The sequence below is a fragment of the Scyliorhinus torazame genome, chromosome 11 (assembly GCF_047496885.1).
Source record: "Scyliorhinus torazame isolate Kashiwa2021f chromosome 11, sScyTor2.1, whole genome shotgun sequence".
In the NCBI taxonomy this organism is placed as follows: Eukaryota; Metazoa; Chordata; class Chondrichthyes; order Carcharhiniformes; family Scyliorhinidae; genus Scyliorhinus; species Scyliorhinus torazame.
In genome coordinates this window covers 91,529,113-91,541,201 of record NC_092717.1, presented here as the reverse complement: position 1 = coordinate 91,541,201, position 12,089 = coordinate 91,529,113, and the positions used below count along the sequence as shown (strand labels likewise).

The window sequence follows — 12,089 nt, the reverse complement described above, 5'->3', positions numbered from 1 at the left end:
AACCGGAGCACCCGGAGGAAACCCACGCAGACACAGGGAGAACGTACAGACTCTGCACAGTGACCCAAGCCGGGAATCGAACCCGGGCCCCTGGCGCTGCAAAGCAACAATGCTAACCATGCTAACTGTGTTACCGTGCAATGAGCACCCCACATCATTAGCTTCCGCTGTTCATTGTACAACCGGGTGCTCTAGGAGGGATATGGGGGGAAACTGGAGCCAGAGAAAGGCACTACGCGAGCTGTCCTCTGATGATCATGAGGCACCTCAAGAGTTGTCAATGATGAACGTGGGATCTAGGCAACAGGACATTTGTCACACATGGTGGGGAGATTTGAGACTCTGAATGACTAGCAGACTTACATTAACACTGCAATGAAGTTACTGTGAAAAGCCCCTAGTCACCACATTACGGCGATTTACTTCAGCACAGGTGGAAAGAGACAATCAGTCAAACATTTCCCTTACAGAAGCATGGGTTATGGCCCTGCCATTGGAATCACTCAATCTCTGTGCCTGTGACTGCAATGTGCAAAGGCCAGCATCAAAACAACTGCTCAAGGGTCTTGGCTTTAAAAATCATACCCTCATTATATTTAACATTTGGCATAAAGCACATCTTCATGAACATAGAAACAAAGGAGCAGGTGTAGACCATTGAAACCTTTGAGCCTATTCTGCCATTCAATTAGATCATAATTGATGTTTTACCTCAGTGCCACTTTTCCTTACTATCCCCATATCCCTTGTTGTCATTAGTATCCAGAAATCTATCAATTTCTGTCTCTAACATGCTCAATGGTTAAGCTTCCACAGCTCTGTGGGCAGAGAACTCTAAATATTCTCCACACTCTGAGTGAAGAAATTCCTACTTATCTCAGTCTTAAAGGCCTACCTCTTAATCTGAGACTGTGTCCGCTGTTCTCGATTCACCAGTCAGGGGAAACATCCTATCAACATCTACCCTGTTATGCCATGTAGAATTTTGTAAACAGGACTGTCAAACATTACTTTCCTTTCGTAAATCCACATTGACTCTGCACAATCATATTATTTTCCAAGTGTCTAATTATCACATCTTTTATAATAGATCCTAATATTTTCCCTATAACTGACGCCTAACTAACTGGTCTGCAGTTCTCAGTTTCTTTCTTTCCCTCCCTTAAGTAGTGGGGTTACATTTTCTAGTTCCAGTCTGCAGGAACCTTGCCAAAATCTACAGAATTTCAAAAGTTAACCACCAATGCATCCACTATCTCTACACCACCTTCTTCAACGCTCTGGGATATTATGTGGTGAACCACTGTAATAGGAGATGTAAGGTAGGACCTGCACTACAGGTTCGCCGGTAGCTCCTGCCGGCTGACTCCGCCCACTGAGAACTGTATAAATATGCATGACCTCCAGTGCCCTGCCATTTCGCCAGCTGCAGCAGGAGGCCACGCATCTGACTGTAATAAAGCCACAGTTGTACCCAACTTTAGTCTTTGTGCAATTGATCGTGCATCAGCGTACAAACGTTAACGTTTACAGAAATTAGAGGAACAATCAACTGTATGGAGAAATCGGAATATTTATAAGGCATCAGAGGAGTGCACTTGTTCAAATATTCTGAACTCTGAAGATACTGTAATGACATAATCCTCCTTGTGTTAATTCATTCTTAATTTTCACTTACACTGAAAATGTAAAGTCAACTTAGCACCGGGGAAATCTGCATGCAGAATTTTGTTCCTCGTGTTACTTCTAAGTCAGAAATATTCTTCTTTAAGCTTCTGTAAGCTACACAAGTGCAATCATTGTTGTATAGGCAACTTCAGCAGTAACGTCAGGCAGATACAAGTGAAATGAATGACCAGTTAATTTGTTTCTGTGCTGTACCGGTAAAGGAGAAATGTTGCTTGGAGCAACAAGTAAATTCCCTAACAAAAACAGAAAATGTTGGGCTATCATAGCAGGTCACCAGCATCTGTGGAGAGAACACGGAGCTAATGTTTCGAATCTGGATGACTCTGTGTCAAAGCTAGTGAGAACTGGTATAGGATGAGATTTATACTGTTGTGGGGGTGAGGGGTGCATGGAGCAGTGGGGCTGGATAGAGGGTTCGCGATAGGCGATGATTGACAAAGATGTCATGGACAAAAAGACAAAGGGAATGTAAATGATGGTGATCATGGCTGAGAAGGGTACTGATAGTGGCACATTAAGAGTTCAGAATGTGTTAATAGCAGAACAAAGGTGAGCAGTGCAAAAAACATGGAACAGGGAACAGATGGCCCTAGCGAGGCAGGGTGGGGGGGGAGGAGAGGGGAGAGAGAGAGACAATGGTGAGGGGAAAAGGGATCGATTGAAGAAATGAAAATAAATTGACAGAAATAGAAATGGGGTGAAGGCGGAAGAGAGAGTTCCAGAGAATTCCCTACTCTTCTTGAAGATGTCTCACAAAAATAGATGTGGAAAATATCATTACTTCCCCAGTGTCTCGTGTGTCTCAAGCACTTGATACAATGAATGGCTTTTTAAGAGTGCAAACACTTTTATATAGACAAATGCAGCAGACATTTTGCACATAGCAAGATTCCATAGTAGTACGACGAACACTTCAGGGATGAATTCTGGCGAGAGTAGGCTTCCTTGCTTGTTTGATTTCAAAAACAGCCATGGATTCTTTGACATCTTCCGAAAGCTCTGGCATGCACAATCATTTATTGAGGGAAGGAAGATAGAATCAAAAATAGTACAGCACAGAGCAAGACTCTTCAGCCCATCAGATCTGTACTGCAGATTTAAAATATTGGAAATTCTCAGACCAGCACATCTATGGAAAGAGAAAGAAACTAACCCTTCAAGCGGCTGAGTTTTAATCAGAAGGGTTACTTTGTTTCTCTTTACATAGGTGTGCTGGTCTGAGAATTTCCAGTATTTTCTGTTTTTATTTAAATCGTGCAACACACAAATTAATCAATTGGTTTTATTTGGACATCAATATCCAGACAGCTATTCATTACAATTACTTTCCCATCTGCTTGCTTGGTAAATATTGACCGTGAAACCCATACTATGTGTAGTAAGAACGAATATAATGCCTCTGACTGATCCGGCTACATAATAACATTAAACAAATAAGATTATGGAATGTAATGAACTGAAACTAATGCAATTTTCTATACCATAATAGTCATCAAAGAAAGCAAACTATTTCCCTGGAGATTCATTGGAATAGTTCAAACAGCCAACTGAAGCACGGTATAACAGTTTTTCACCATCACTGCACAATGTTTGCCTACTGACTATGAACCATATCTTCCCCATTCCATGAATTTCTCAGTACAATACTTGTTTAATCATTTTCCACACAACTGCACGTGCAGAAGTTGAAAAACAAAAGGCCCTCTGGATAGACAGTAATTACTATGATACACTTTTAAATAAGAAGCTTTTTCATAAAGATTCAAGCAGTAATTAGTGACTGCTCATTGTCAGGTTTTAATTGTCTTTGACTCCTTCATGAACTCTACTTCCCACAACATAAGCAAATTGCTGAACCTTCCACAGACCATGAATAAAACATTCACAATCATTCCAGAATGAAGAGAGAGTCAGTTATACCTAGTCACTGACAATTTCAGGTTGTTGTAAGATTTTTTGTGATCTCAGTGGTGTAAAAGCAGATCAAATTTACATTCTAGATGAATATTTCACCATGGCCATGAACTATTAAGTGAGATTTTCAAGCTCAATGGTTCTCACTACATCTGAGACATCCAGTGTTTTTTCTTCTGCTTGGACCTTGCACTTCAGTGTCAGATTTACAGTTTCCGATCTTATTTGCTCTCTTATTAGGTAATTTGGACATTCTGAATTCTCACTCTGTGTACCCGAACAGGCGGCAGAAGGTGGCGACGAGGGGATTTTCACAATAACTTCATTGCAGTGTTAATATGGGCCTACTTGTGACAATAAAGAACATAGAACATTACAGCGCAGTACAGGCCCTTCGGCCCTCGATGTTGCGCCGACCTGTGAAACCACTCTAAAGCCTATCTACACTATTCCCTTATCATCCATATGTCTATCCAATTACCATTTGAATGCCCTTAGTGTTGGCGTGTCCACTACTGTTGCAGGCAGGGCATTCCACGCCCTTACTACTCTCTGAGTAAAGAACCTACCTCTGACATCTGTCCTATATCTATCTCCCCTCAATTTAAAGCTATGTCCCCCTCGTGCTAGACATCACCATCCGAGGAAAAAGGCTCTCATTGTCCACCCTATCCAATCCTCTGATCATCTTGTATGCCACAATTAAGTCACCTCTTAACCTTCTTCTCTCCAACGAAAGCAGCCTCAAGTCCCTCAGCCTTTCCTCATAAGATCTTCCCTCCATACCAGACAACATTCTGGTAAATCTCCTCTGCATCCTTTCCAATGCTTCCATATCCTTCCTATAATGCGGCGACCAGAATTGCACGCTATACTCCAAATGCGGCCGCACCAGAGTTTTGTACAGCAACATGACCTCATGGCTCCGAAACTCAATCCCTCTACCAATAAAAGCTAACACACCATACGCCTTCTTAACAACCCTCTCAACCTGGGTGGCAACTTTCAGGGATCTATGTACATGGACACCGAGATCTCTCTGCTCATCCACACTGCCAAGAATCTTACCATTAGCCCAGTGCTCTGTCTTCCTGTTATTCCTTCCAAAATGAATCATCTCACACTTTTCTGCATTAAACTCCATTTGCCACTTCTCAGCCCAGCGCTGCAGCTCATCTATGTCCCTCTGTAACTTGTAACATCCTTCCGCACTGTCCACAACTCCACCGACTTTAGTGTCATCTGCAAATTTACTCACCCCTCCTCCTACGCCCTCCTCCAGGTCATTTATAAAAATGACAAACAGCAGTGGCCCCAAAATAGATCCTTGTGGTACACCACTAGCAACTGGACTCCAGTCTGAACATTTCCCATCAACCTACACCCTTTGTCTTCTTCCAGCGAGCCAATTTCTGATCCAAGCTGCTAAATCACCCTGAATCCCATGCCTCCGTATTTTCTGTAGTAGCCTACCGTGGGGAACCTTATCAAACGCTTTACTGAAATCCATATACACCACATCAACTGCTTTACACCCTCATCCACCTGTTTGGTCACCTTCTCAAAGAACTCAATAAGGTTTGTGAGGCATGACCTACCCTTCACAAAACCGTGTTGACTATCTCTAATCAAATTATTCCTTTCCAGATGAGTATACATCCTATCTCTTATAAACGTTCCCAAGATTTTGCCCACAGAAGTAAGGCTCACTGGTCTATAGATACCGGGGTTGTCTCTACTCCCTTCTTGAACAAGGGGACAACATTTGCTATCCTCCAATCTTCTGGCACTATTTCTGTAGACAAAGATGACTTAAAGATCAACTCCAAAGGCTCAGCAATCTCCTCCCTAGCTTCCCAGAGAATCCTAGGATAAATCCCATCCGGCCCAGGGGACTTATCTATTTTCACACTTTCCAGAATTGCTAACACCTTCTCCTTATGAACCTCAAGCCCTTCTAGTCTAGTAGCCTGAATCTCAGTATTCTCCTCGACAACATGGTCTTTATCCTGTGTGAATACTGACAAACAATATTCATTTAGCACCTCTCCTATCTCCTCGGACTCCAATCACAACTTCTCACTACTGTCCTTGACTGGCCCTACTCTTACTCTAGTCATTCATTTATTCCTGACATACCGATAGAAAGCTTTAGGGTTATCCTTGATCCTACCTGCCAAAGACTTCTCATGTCCCCTCCTGGCTCTTCTTAGCTCTCCCTTTAGGTCCTTCCTAGCTAACTTGTAACTCTTGAGCGCCCTAACTGAACCTTCATGTCTCATCTTTATATAAGCCTCCTTCTTCCTCTTGACAAGTGTTTCGACTGCTTTAGTAAACCACGATTCCCTTGCTCGACCACTTCCTCCCTGCCTGACCAGTATGTACTTATCAAGGACACGCAGTAGCTGTTCCTTGAACAAGCTCCACATTTCCATTGTGCCCATCCCCTGAAGTTTTCCTCTCCATCCGATGCATCCTAAGTCTTGCATCATTGCATCATAATTGCCTTTCCCCCAGATATAACTCTTGCCCTGCGGTATATACCTATCCCTTTCCATCACAAAAGTAAACGTAATCGTCACTATCACCAAAGTGCTCACCTACCTCCAAATCTAACACCTGTCCTGGTTCATTACGCAGTACCAAATCCAATATGGCCTCACCTCTCGTTGGCCTATCTACATACTATGTCAGGAAACCCTCCTGCACACATTGGACAAAAACGGACCCATCTAAAGTACTCGAACTATAGCATTTCCAGTCAATATTTGGAAAGTTAAAGTCCCCCATAACAACTACCCTGTTGCTTTCGCTCCTATCCAGAATCATCTTTGCAATCCTTTCCTCTACATCTCTGGAACTTTTCGGAGGCCTATAGGAAACCCCTAACAGGGTGACCTCTCCTTTCCTGTTTCTAACCTCAGCCCATACTACCTCAGTAGACGAGTCCTCATCAAATGTCGTTTCTGCCACCGTAATACTGTCCTTGACTAACAATGCCACCCCTCCCCCTCTTTTACCACCTTCCCTGAGCTTACTGAAATATCTAAACCCCGGCACCTGCAACAACCATTCCTGTCCCTGCTCTATCCATGTCTCCGAAATGGAGTCTCAGGTACCAACCCATGCCGCAAGTTCACCCACCTTATTCCGGATGCTCCTGGCATCGAAGAAGACACACTTTAAACCACCTTCCTGCCTGCCGGTACACTCCTGCAACTTTGAAACCTTACTCATGACCTCACTGCTCTCAACCTCCTGTATACTGGAGCTACAATTCAGGTTCCCATGCCCCTGCTGAACTAGTTTAAACCCTCCCGAAGAGCATTAGCAAATTTATTATCTTGTGTTATCTTGTGACACTCATGTGTTGAAACTTGAACCATTAATTGTTAACCTTTAACTATTTACAAATCCCAGATATTGTCTTGCATGGTGCCGCTTCTCCATGCAGGAAGGCTTCTAGAGTGCTCTCAATGTTTAGTAACATGTGGCTTGATACATCACACTGGATGGTGCTATTCTCCAATCCCATGTTAACCATTATCCCCCATTCTTCACAGTAGAAAACCTTCCTCCCTTTTAATGGAGTATAACAATTTGCAATAATAACCCTTGCTCTGCCAAGCAGCTTTATATTACAATGGCATGCAGGAAAATAATATAACAGTAACCGCATGGGAATCCTATATGCCTGTCCAGTCAACACAAGAATTTGGGACAAGGGCAGCATAGAGGTTCAGTGAGGGAATGGCAATGGATATGACAGATGTTTGCACTGCACATTTTTGTGTGTCATCAGAGAAAGCAAGTTTGACCAGTTTGAACACTTCAAACAGTCGCAACTCAAGACTGGGCATCCACGAGGCGCTGTGGGCCATCAGCAGCAGCAGAATTGTATTCAACTACAATCTGTAACCTCATGGCCCAGCGTATATTCTATGTTCTATATCCCCCACTCTACCATTACCACCAAGCCAGCAGATCAACCCTGGTTCAATGGAGAGTGCAGGAGAGCATGCCAGGCATACCAGGTGAACCTACAGTGAAGTTACAACATAGGACTACTTGTGTGCCAAACAGCATAAGCATTAAGTGATAGGCAGAGCTAAGCAATTCCACAATGAACGCATCAGATCTAAGCTCTGCAGTCCTGCCATATTCAGCCGTGAATGGTGGTGATAATTAAACAACTCACTGGAGGAGGCTCCACAAATATCCCCATCCTAAATGATGGAGGAGCCCAGCACATCTGTGCAGAAGACAAGGCTGAATCATTCGCAACAATCTTCTGCCAGAAGTGCCGAGTGATGATCCATCTTGGTCTCCTCCGGAGGTTACAGATTCACAATTGTCAGTCTTCAGCCAATACAATTCACTCCACGTGATATCAAGAAATGGCTGCAGGCACTGGAAAGGCAAAGGCTATATTCTAGCAATAGTAATGAGGACGTGTGCCCTAGCCAAGCTGTTCCAGTACAGTTACAATACTGGCATTTACCTGGGAAATTGCACAGATGTGTCCTGTACGTAAGAAACAGGACAAATCCAACCCAGCCAATTATCATCCTATCAGTCTACTCTCCATCATCAGCAAAGTTATGGAAGGAGTCATCAACAGTACTATCAAACAGCACTTACTCAGCAGTAACCCATTCACGGACACTCAGTTTGCCAGGGTCACTCAGCTCCTGACTTCATTGCAGTCTGGTTCAAACATGGACAAATGAGCTGAATGCCAGAGGTGAGGTGAGAGTGATGGTTCTTGACATCAAGGCAGCATTTGACCGAGTATGGCATCAAGGAGCCCTAGCTAAACTGGAGTCAATGGGAATCAGGGGGGAAAACTCTCCACTGGTTGGAGTTATATCTGGCCCAAAGAAAGAGGATTGTGGAGATTGATGGTCAATCATCTGATTACTGGAGGAGTTCCGCAGGGATCATCTTGCATCATTGAATTTGTCTATATATGTGTTCGTGGAACCCACCTCTTCAGTCACCTGAGGAAGGAGCTACGCTCCGAAAGCTAGTGATTCAAAACAAACCTGTTGGACTTGAACCTGGTGTCGTAAGACTTCTTACTGTGCCCACCCCAGTCCAATGCCGGCATCTCCACATCATCAAATTCAATATCCTATATCCCTTGATCCCTTTAGCACCAACAGCTATATCTAATTCCTTCTTGAAATCAAACAACGTTTTGGCCTCAACTACTTTCTGTGGTAGTGAATCCATAGATTCACCACTCTCTGGGTGAAAAAAATTTAGCATCAGCTCAGTCCAAAAGCGTTTACTTACCCGTTATGCTCAAACTATGACCCCTAGTTCTGGACTCCCCCACCATCGGGAACATTCTTTTTGAATCTGCCCTGTTAGAATTTACTAAGTTTCTATGAGATTCCCTCTCACTCTTCTAAATTTCCATGAATATAATCCTAACCAAGTTAGTCTCTCTTCATATGACAGTCCCGCCATTCTGGAAACCAGCCTGATAAAACTTTGCAGCACAAGGGGTGGGTCGCGATCCTTATCAATAAGCGGGTGTCATTTGAGACAGGGAATATAGTTGGGGACTCGGGGGGGGGGGGGGGGGGGGGGTAGGTATATCATGGTGAGCGGGAAGCTGGAGGGGATGCCGGTGGTGTTCATAAATATTTACAGCCCAAACTTTGACGATGTGGAGTGAGGCAGGTGTTAGGGTAGATCCCGGACCTGGACTCTCATAAGCTGATCATGGGGTGAGGTGGGGACTACAATATGGTCATTTATCCAAGGTTACACTGGTCGAGTTCAAGAACAGGGAGGGTGCCAGCCATGGCGAAGGAACTAAAGGGGTTCATGGAGCAGATGGGGGGGGGGGGATAGACCCATGGAGGTGCGGGCAGCCAAGAGCGAAGGAGTTTTCTTTCTTTTCCCATTATTATGGGCCAGGGTTTAGAGAACACCAAAGTATATCAAGGAGTTCACCTGACCCACAACTTTTAATAGGTTTTGGTTATGGGGAGCACAAGGTCCCACTTTACAGGTGTGATGCAACAGAGATCTAAAGTATTTTTAAACAAAGCAATGTTTATTCTATGAATCCAATTAACATTTTACAAACACACAGTAAACCTCTCATCAACTACCAACACTGATACTCCCCCAAAGACACAGTACTCTATAGGTAACCCTTAGTAACTTTTGTAACAACATCCATAAGATAAACACCCTTTTTTCCGACAAAACAGTAGGTTTGCATTCCTTACAGAAACAGGTATTACTTTGAAATTATCAAGTGATCTGGAGACATTCTATAGCATGCAAAGAGAGACCAAAATACACCTCCTTGGTTTGGATGCAGCTCCCCAACTGAAAACCGAAAGTAAAACTCAGAGCCAAAAACAGCTTCCAGCTCATAACGAAAGTAAAAAGCAGAGGCAGAGCCCAGCTCCACCCACACAATGACATCACTGCAGCCACTTGAGAAGACAAACATTTCTTAAAGTGACATTCCCATGACACCATGTCCACAAAGTATACTCCCGTATCGATTTTTTCACCTTGAACAGGGCTTCACTGGCGGGGTGGTGGATACCGAGTATTCGACGATTGTGTTGGACCATGCCCCACACTGGGTGGATCTACGGGTGAGCAAGGAGGGTGGTTAGTGCCCACAATGGAGACTGGACGTAGGACTCTTAGCGGATGAGGGGTTGTGCGGGTGTGTGAGGGAGGCCATCCTGAACTATTTGGAAATAAATGACACGGGGGAAGTCTCGGCAACAACTGTTTGGGAAACGCTGAAGGCAGTGGTCAGGGGGGAGATAATTTCGATACGGGCCCATAAGGAGAAGGTGGAGCGAGCAGAGATACTTAGGTTGGTTGGGGAAATACTCCAGGTGGATAGGAGATATTCAGAGGCCCCGGAGGCAGGGTTTTTGAAGGAGCGGCAGAAGCTACAGAAGGAGTTTGGTCTGTTATCTACAGGGAAGGTGGTGGATCAATTAAGGAAGGCGAGGGGGGCGATATACGAGCATGGGGAGAAGGCCAGCAGGATTCTTGCACACCAGCTAAGGAAAAGGGAGGTGGCCAGGAAGATAGAAAGGGTGAAGGACAGAGGAGAGAATATGGCCTTAGACCCAGCAGGGGTGAATGGGGTGTTTAAGGAGTTTTACAGTCGGCTGTATAAGTCGAAACTCCCAGCAGGGATGGAGGGGATGAGGCAGTTTTTGGAGGTGTTCGAGTTTCCAAAGGTGGAGGAAGGGTTGGAAGCCCCGATTGGGATTGAAGAAATAGTCGAGGGACTGGAAGCCGTGCAGTCAGGTAAGGCCCCGGGACCGGACGGCTACCCAGTGGGATTTTACAACAGGTTTTCTGGGATGGTGGGCCCGCTGCTGGTGAGGGCATTTAATGAGGCAAGGGAAAGGGGGTGTTCTTCCCCCAACAATGTCACAGGCCTCGATCTCATTGATCCTGAGGCGGGAGAAGGACCCAGAGCTATGCGGGTCATACAGGCCAATCTCCCTATTGAACGTCGATGCGAAACTGTTGGCTAAAATCTTGGCCTCAAGGATAGAAGACTGTGTCCCAGAGGTCATAAGGGAAGATCAGACAGGGTTTGTTAAGGGCAGGCAGCTAACGGCCAACGTTAGAAGGCTCTTAAATGTGACCAAGGGGAGGGAGATGGAGGTAGTGGTCACTCTGGATGCGGAAAAGGCCTTCAACCAGGTGGAGTGGAATTATTTGTGGGAGGTATTGGGACGATTCAGGTTTGGGCAGAGCGTCATTGACTGGGTTCAGTTGTTGTACCAGGCGCCGGTGGCGAGTGTACGAATGAATCGGCTGGCGTCGGGCTACTTTAAACTGCACCGAGGGACAACGCAAGGATGTCCCCTCTCTCCATTGCGGTTTGCTTTGGCCATAGAGCCACTGGCGATGGCGTTAAGAGCATCAAAGGACTGGAAGGGGATAGTCCGGGGGGGGGGGTTGGAACACAGGGTCTCGCTATACACAGTTGACCTGCTCCTGTATATATCCGACTCGTTAGGGGTGGATGGGGGAGATTATGCGGATCTTGGGGGAATTTGGCCGGTTTTCGGGTTACAAATTGAATATGGGTAAAAGTGAGATGTTTCCGATCCATACAAAGGGGCAGGAGAGGAGACTGGGGGAGTTGCCGTTCAGAGTGGTGGGAGGGAGCTTCCGCTATTTGGAAATCCAGGTGGCTCGGGAATGGGAGCTGCTACACAAACTAAACTTGACCCGGCTAGTGGAACAAATGAAGGAGGACTTTCGAAGGTGGGATATGCTCCCGCTGTCACTGGCGGACAGGGTACAGACCGTGAAAATGATGGTCCTCCCGAGATTTTTGTTTGTTTTCCAGTGCCTCCCTATCATTATCCCAAAGGCCTTTTTGTAAACGGGCAAATAGGCTGATCTCTGGTTTGTGGGGGTGGGTAAAATCCCGAGAGTAAAGAAAGTGCTGCTGAACTTTAGCAACTATT

At 45.1% G+C, this 12,089-nt stretch overlaps 1 protein-coding gene across 5 annotated transcripts in view; it reads right to left on the bottom strand.

The window, feature by feature from the left end:
* pag1 (phosphoprotein membrane anchor with glycosphingolipid microdomains 1) overlaps nucleotides 1-12,089 on the bottom strand; it is a 344,956-nt gene that overhangs the window by 166,049 nt on the left and 166,818 nt on the right. The window lies entirely within an intron of this gene.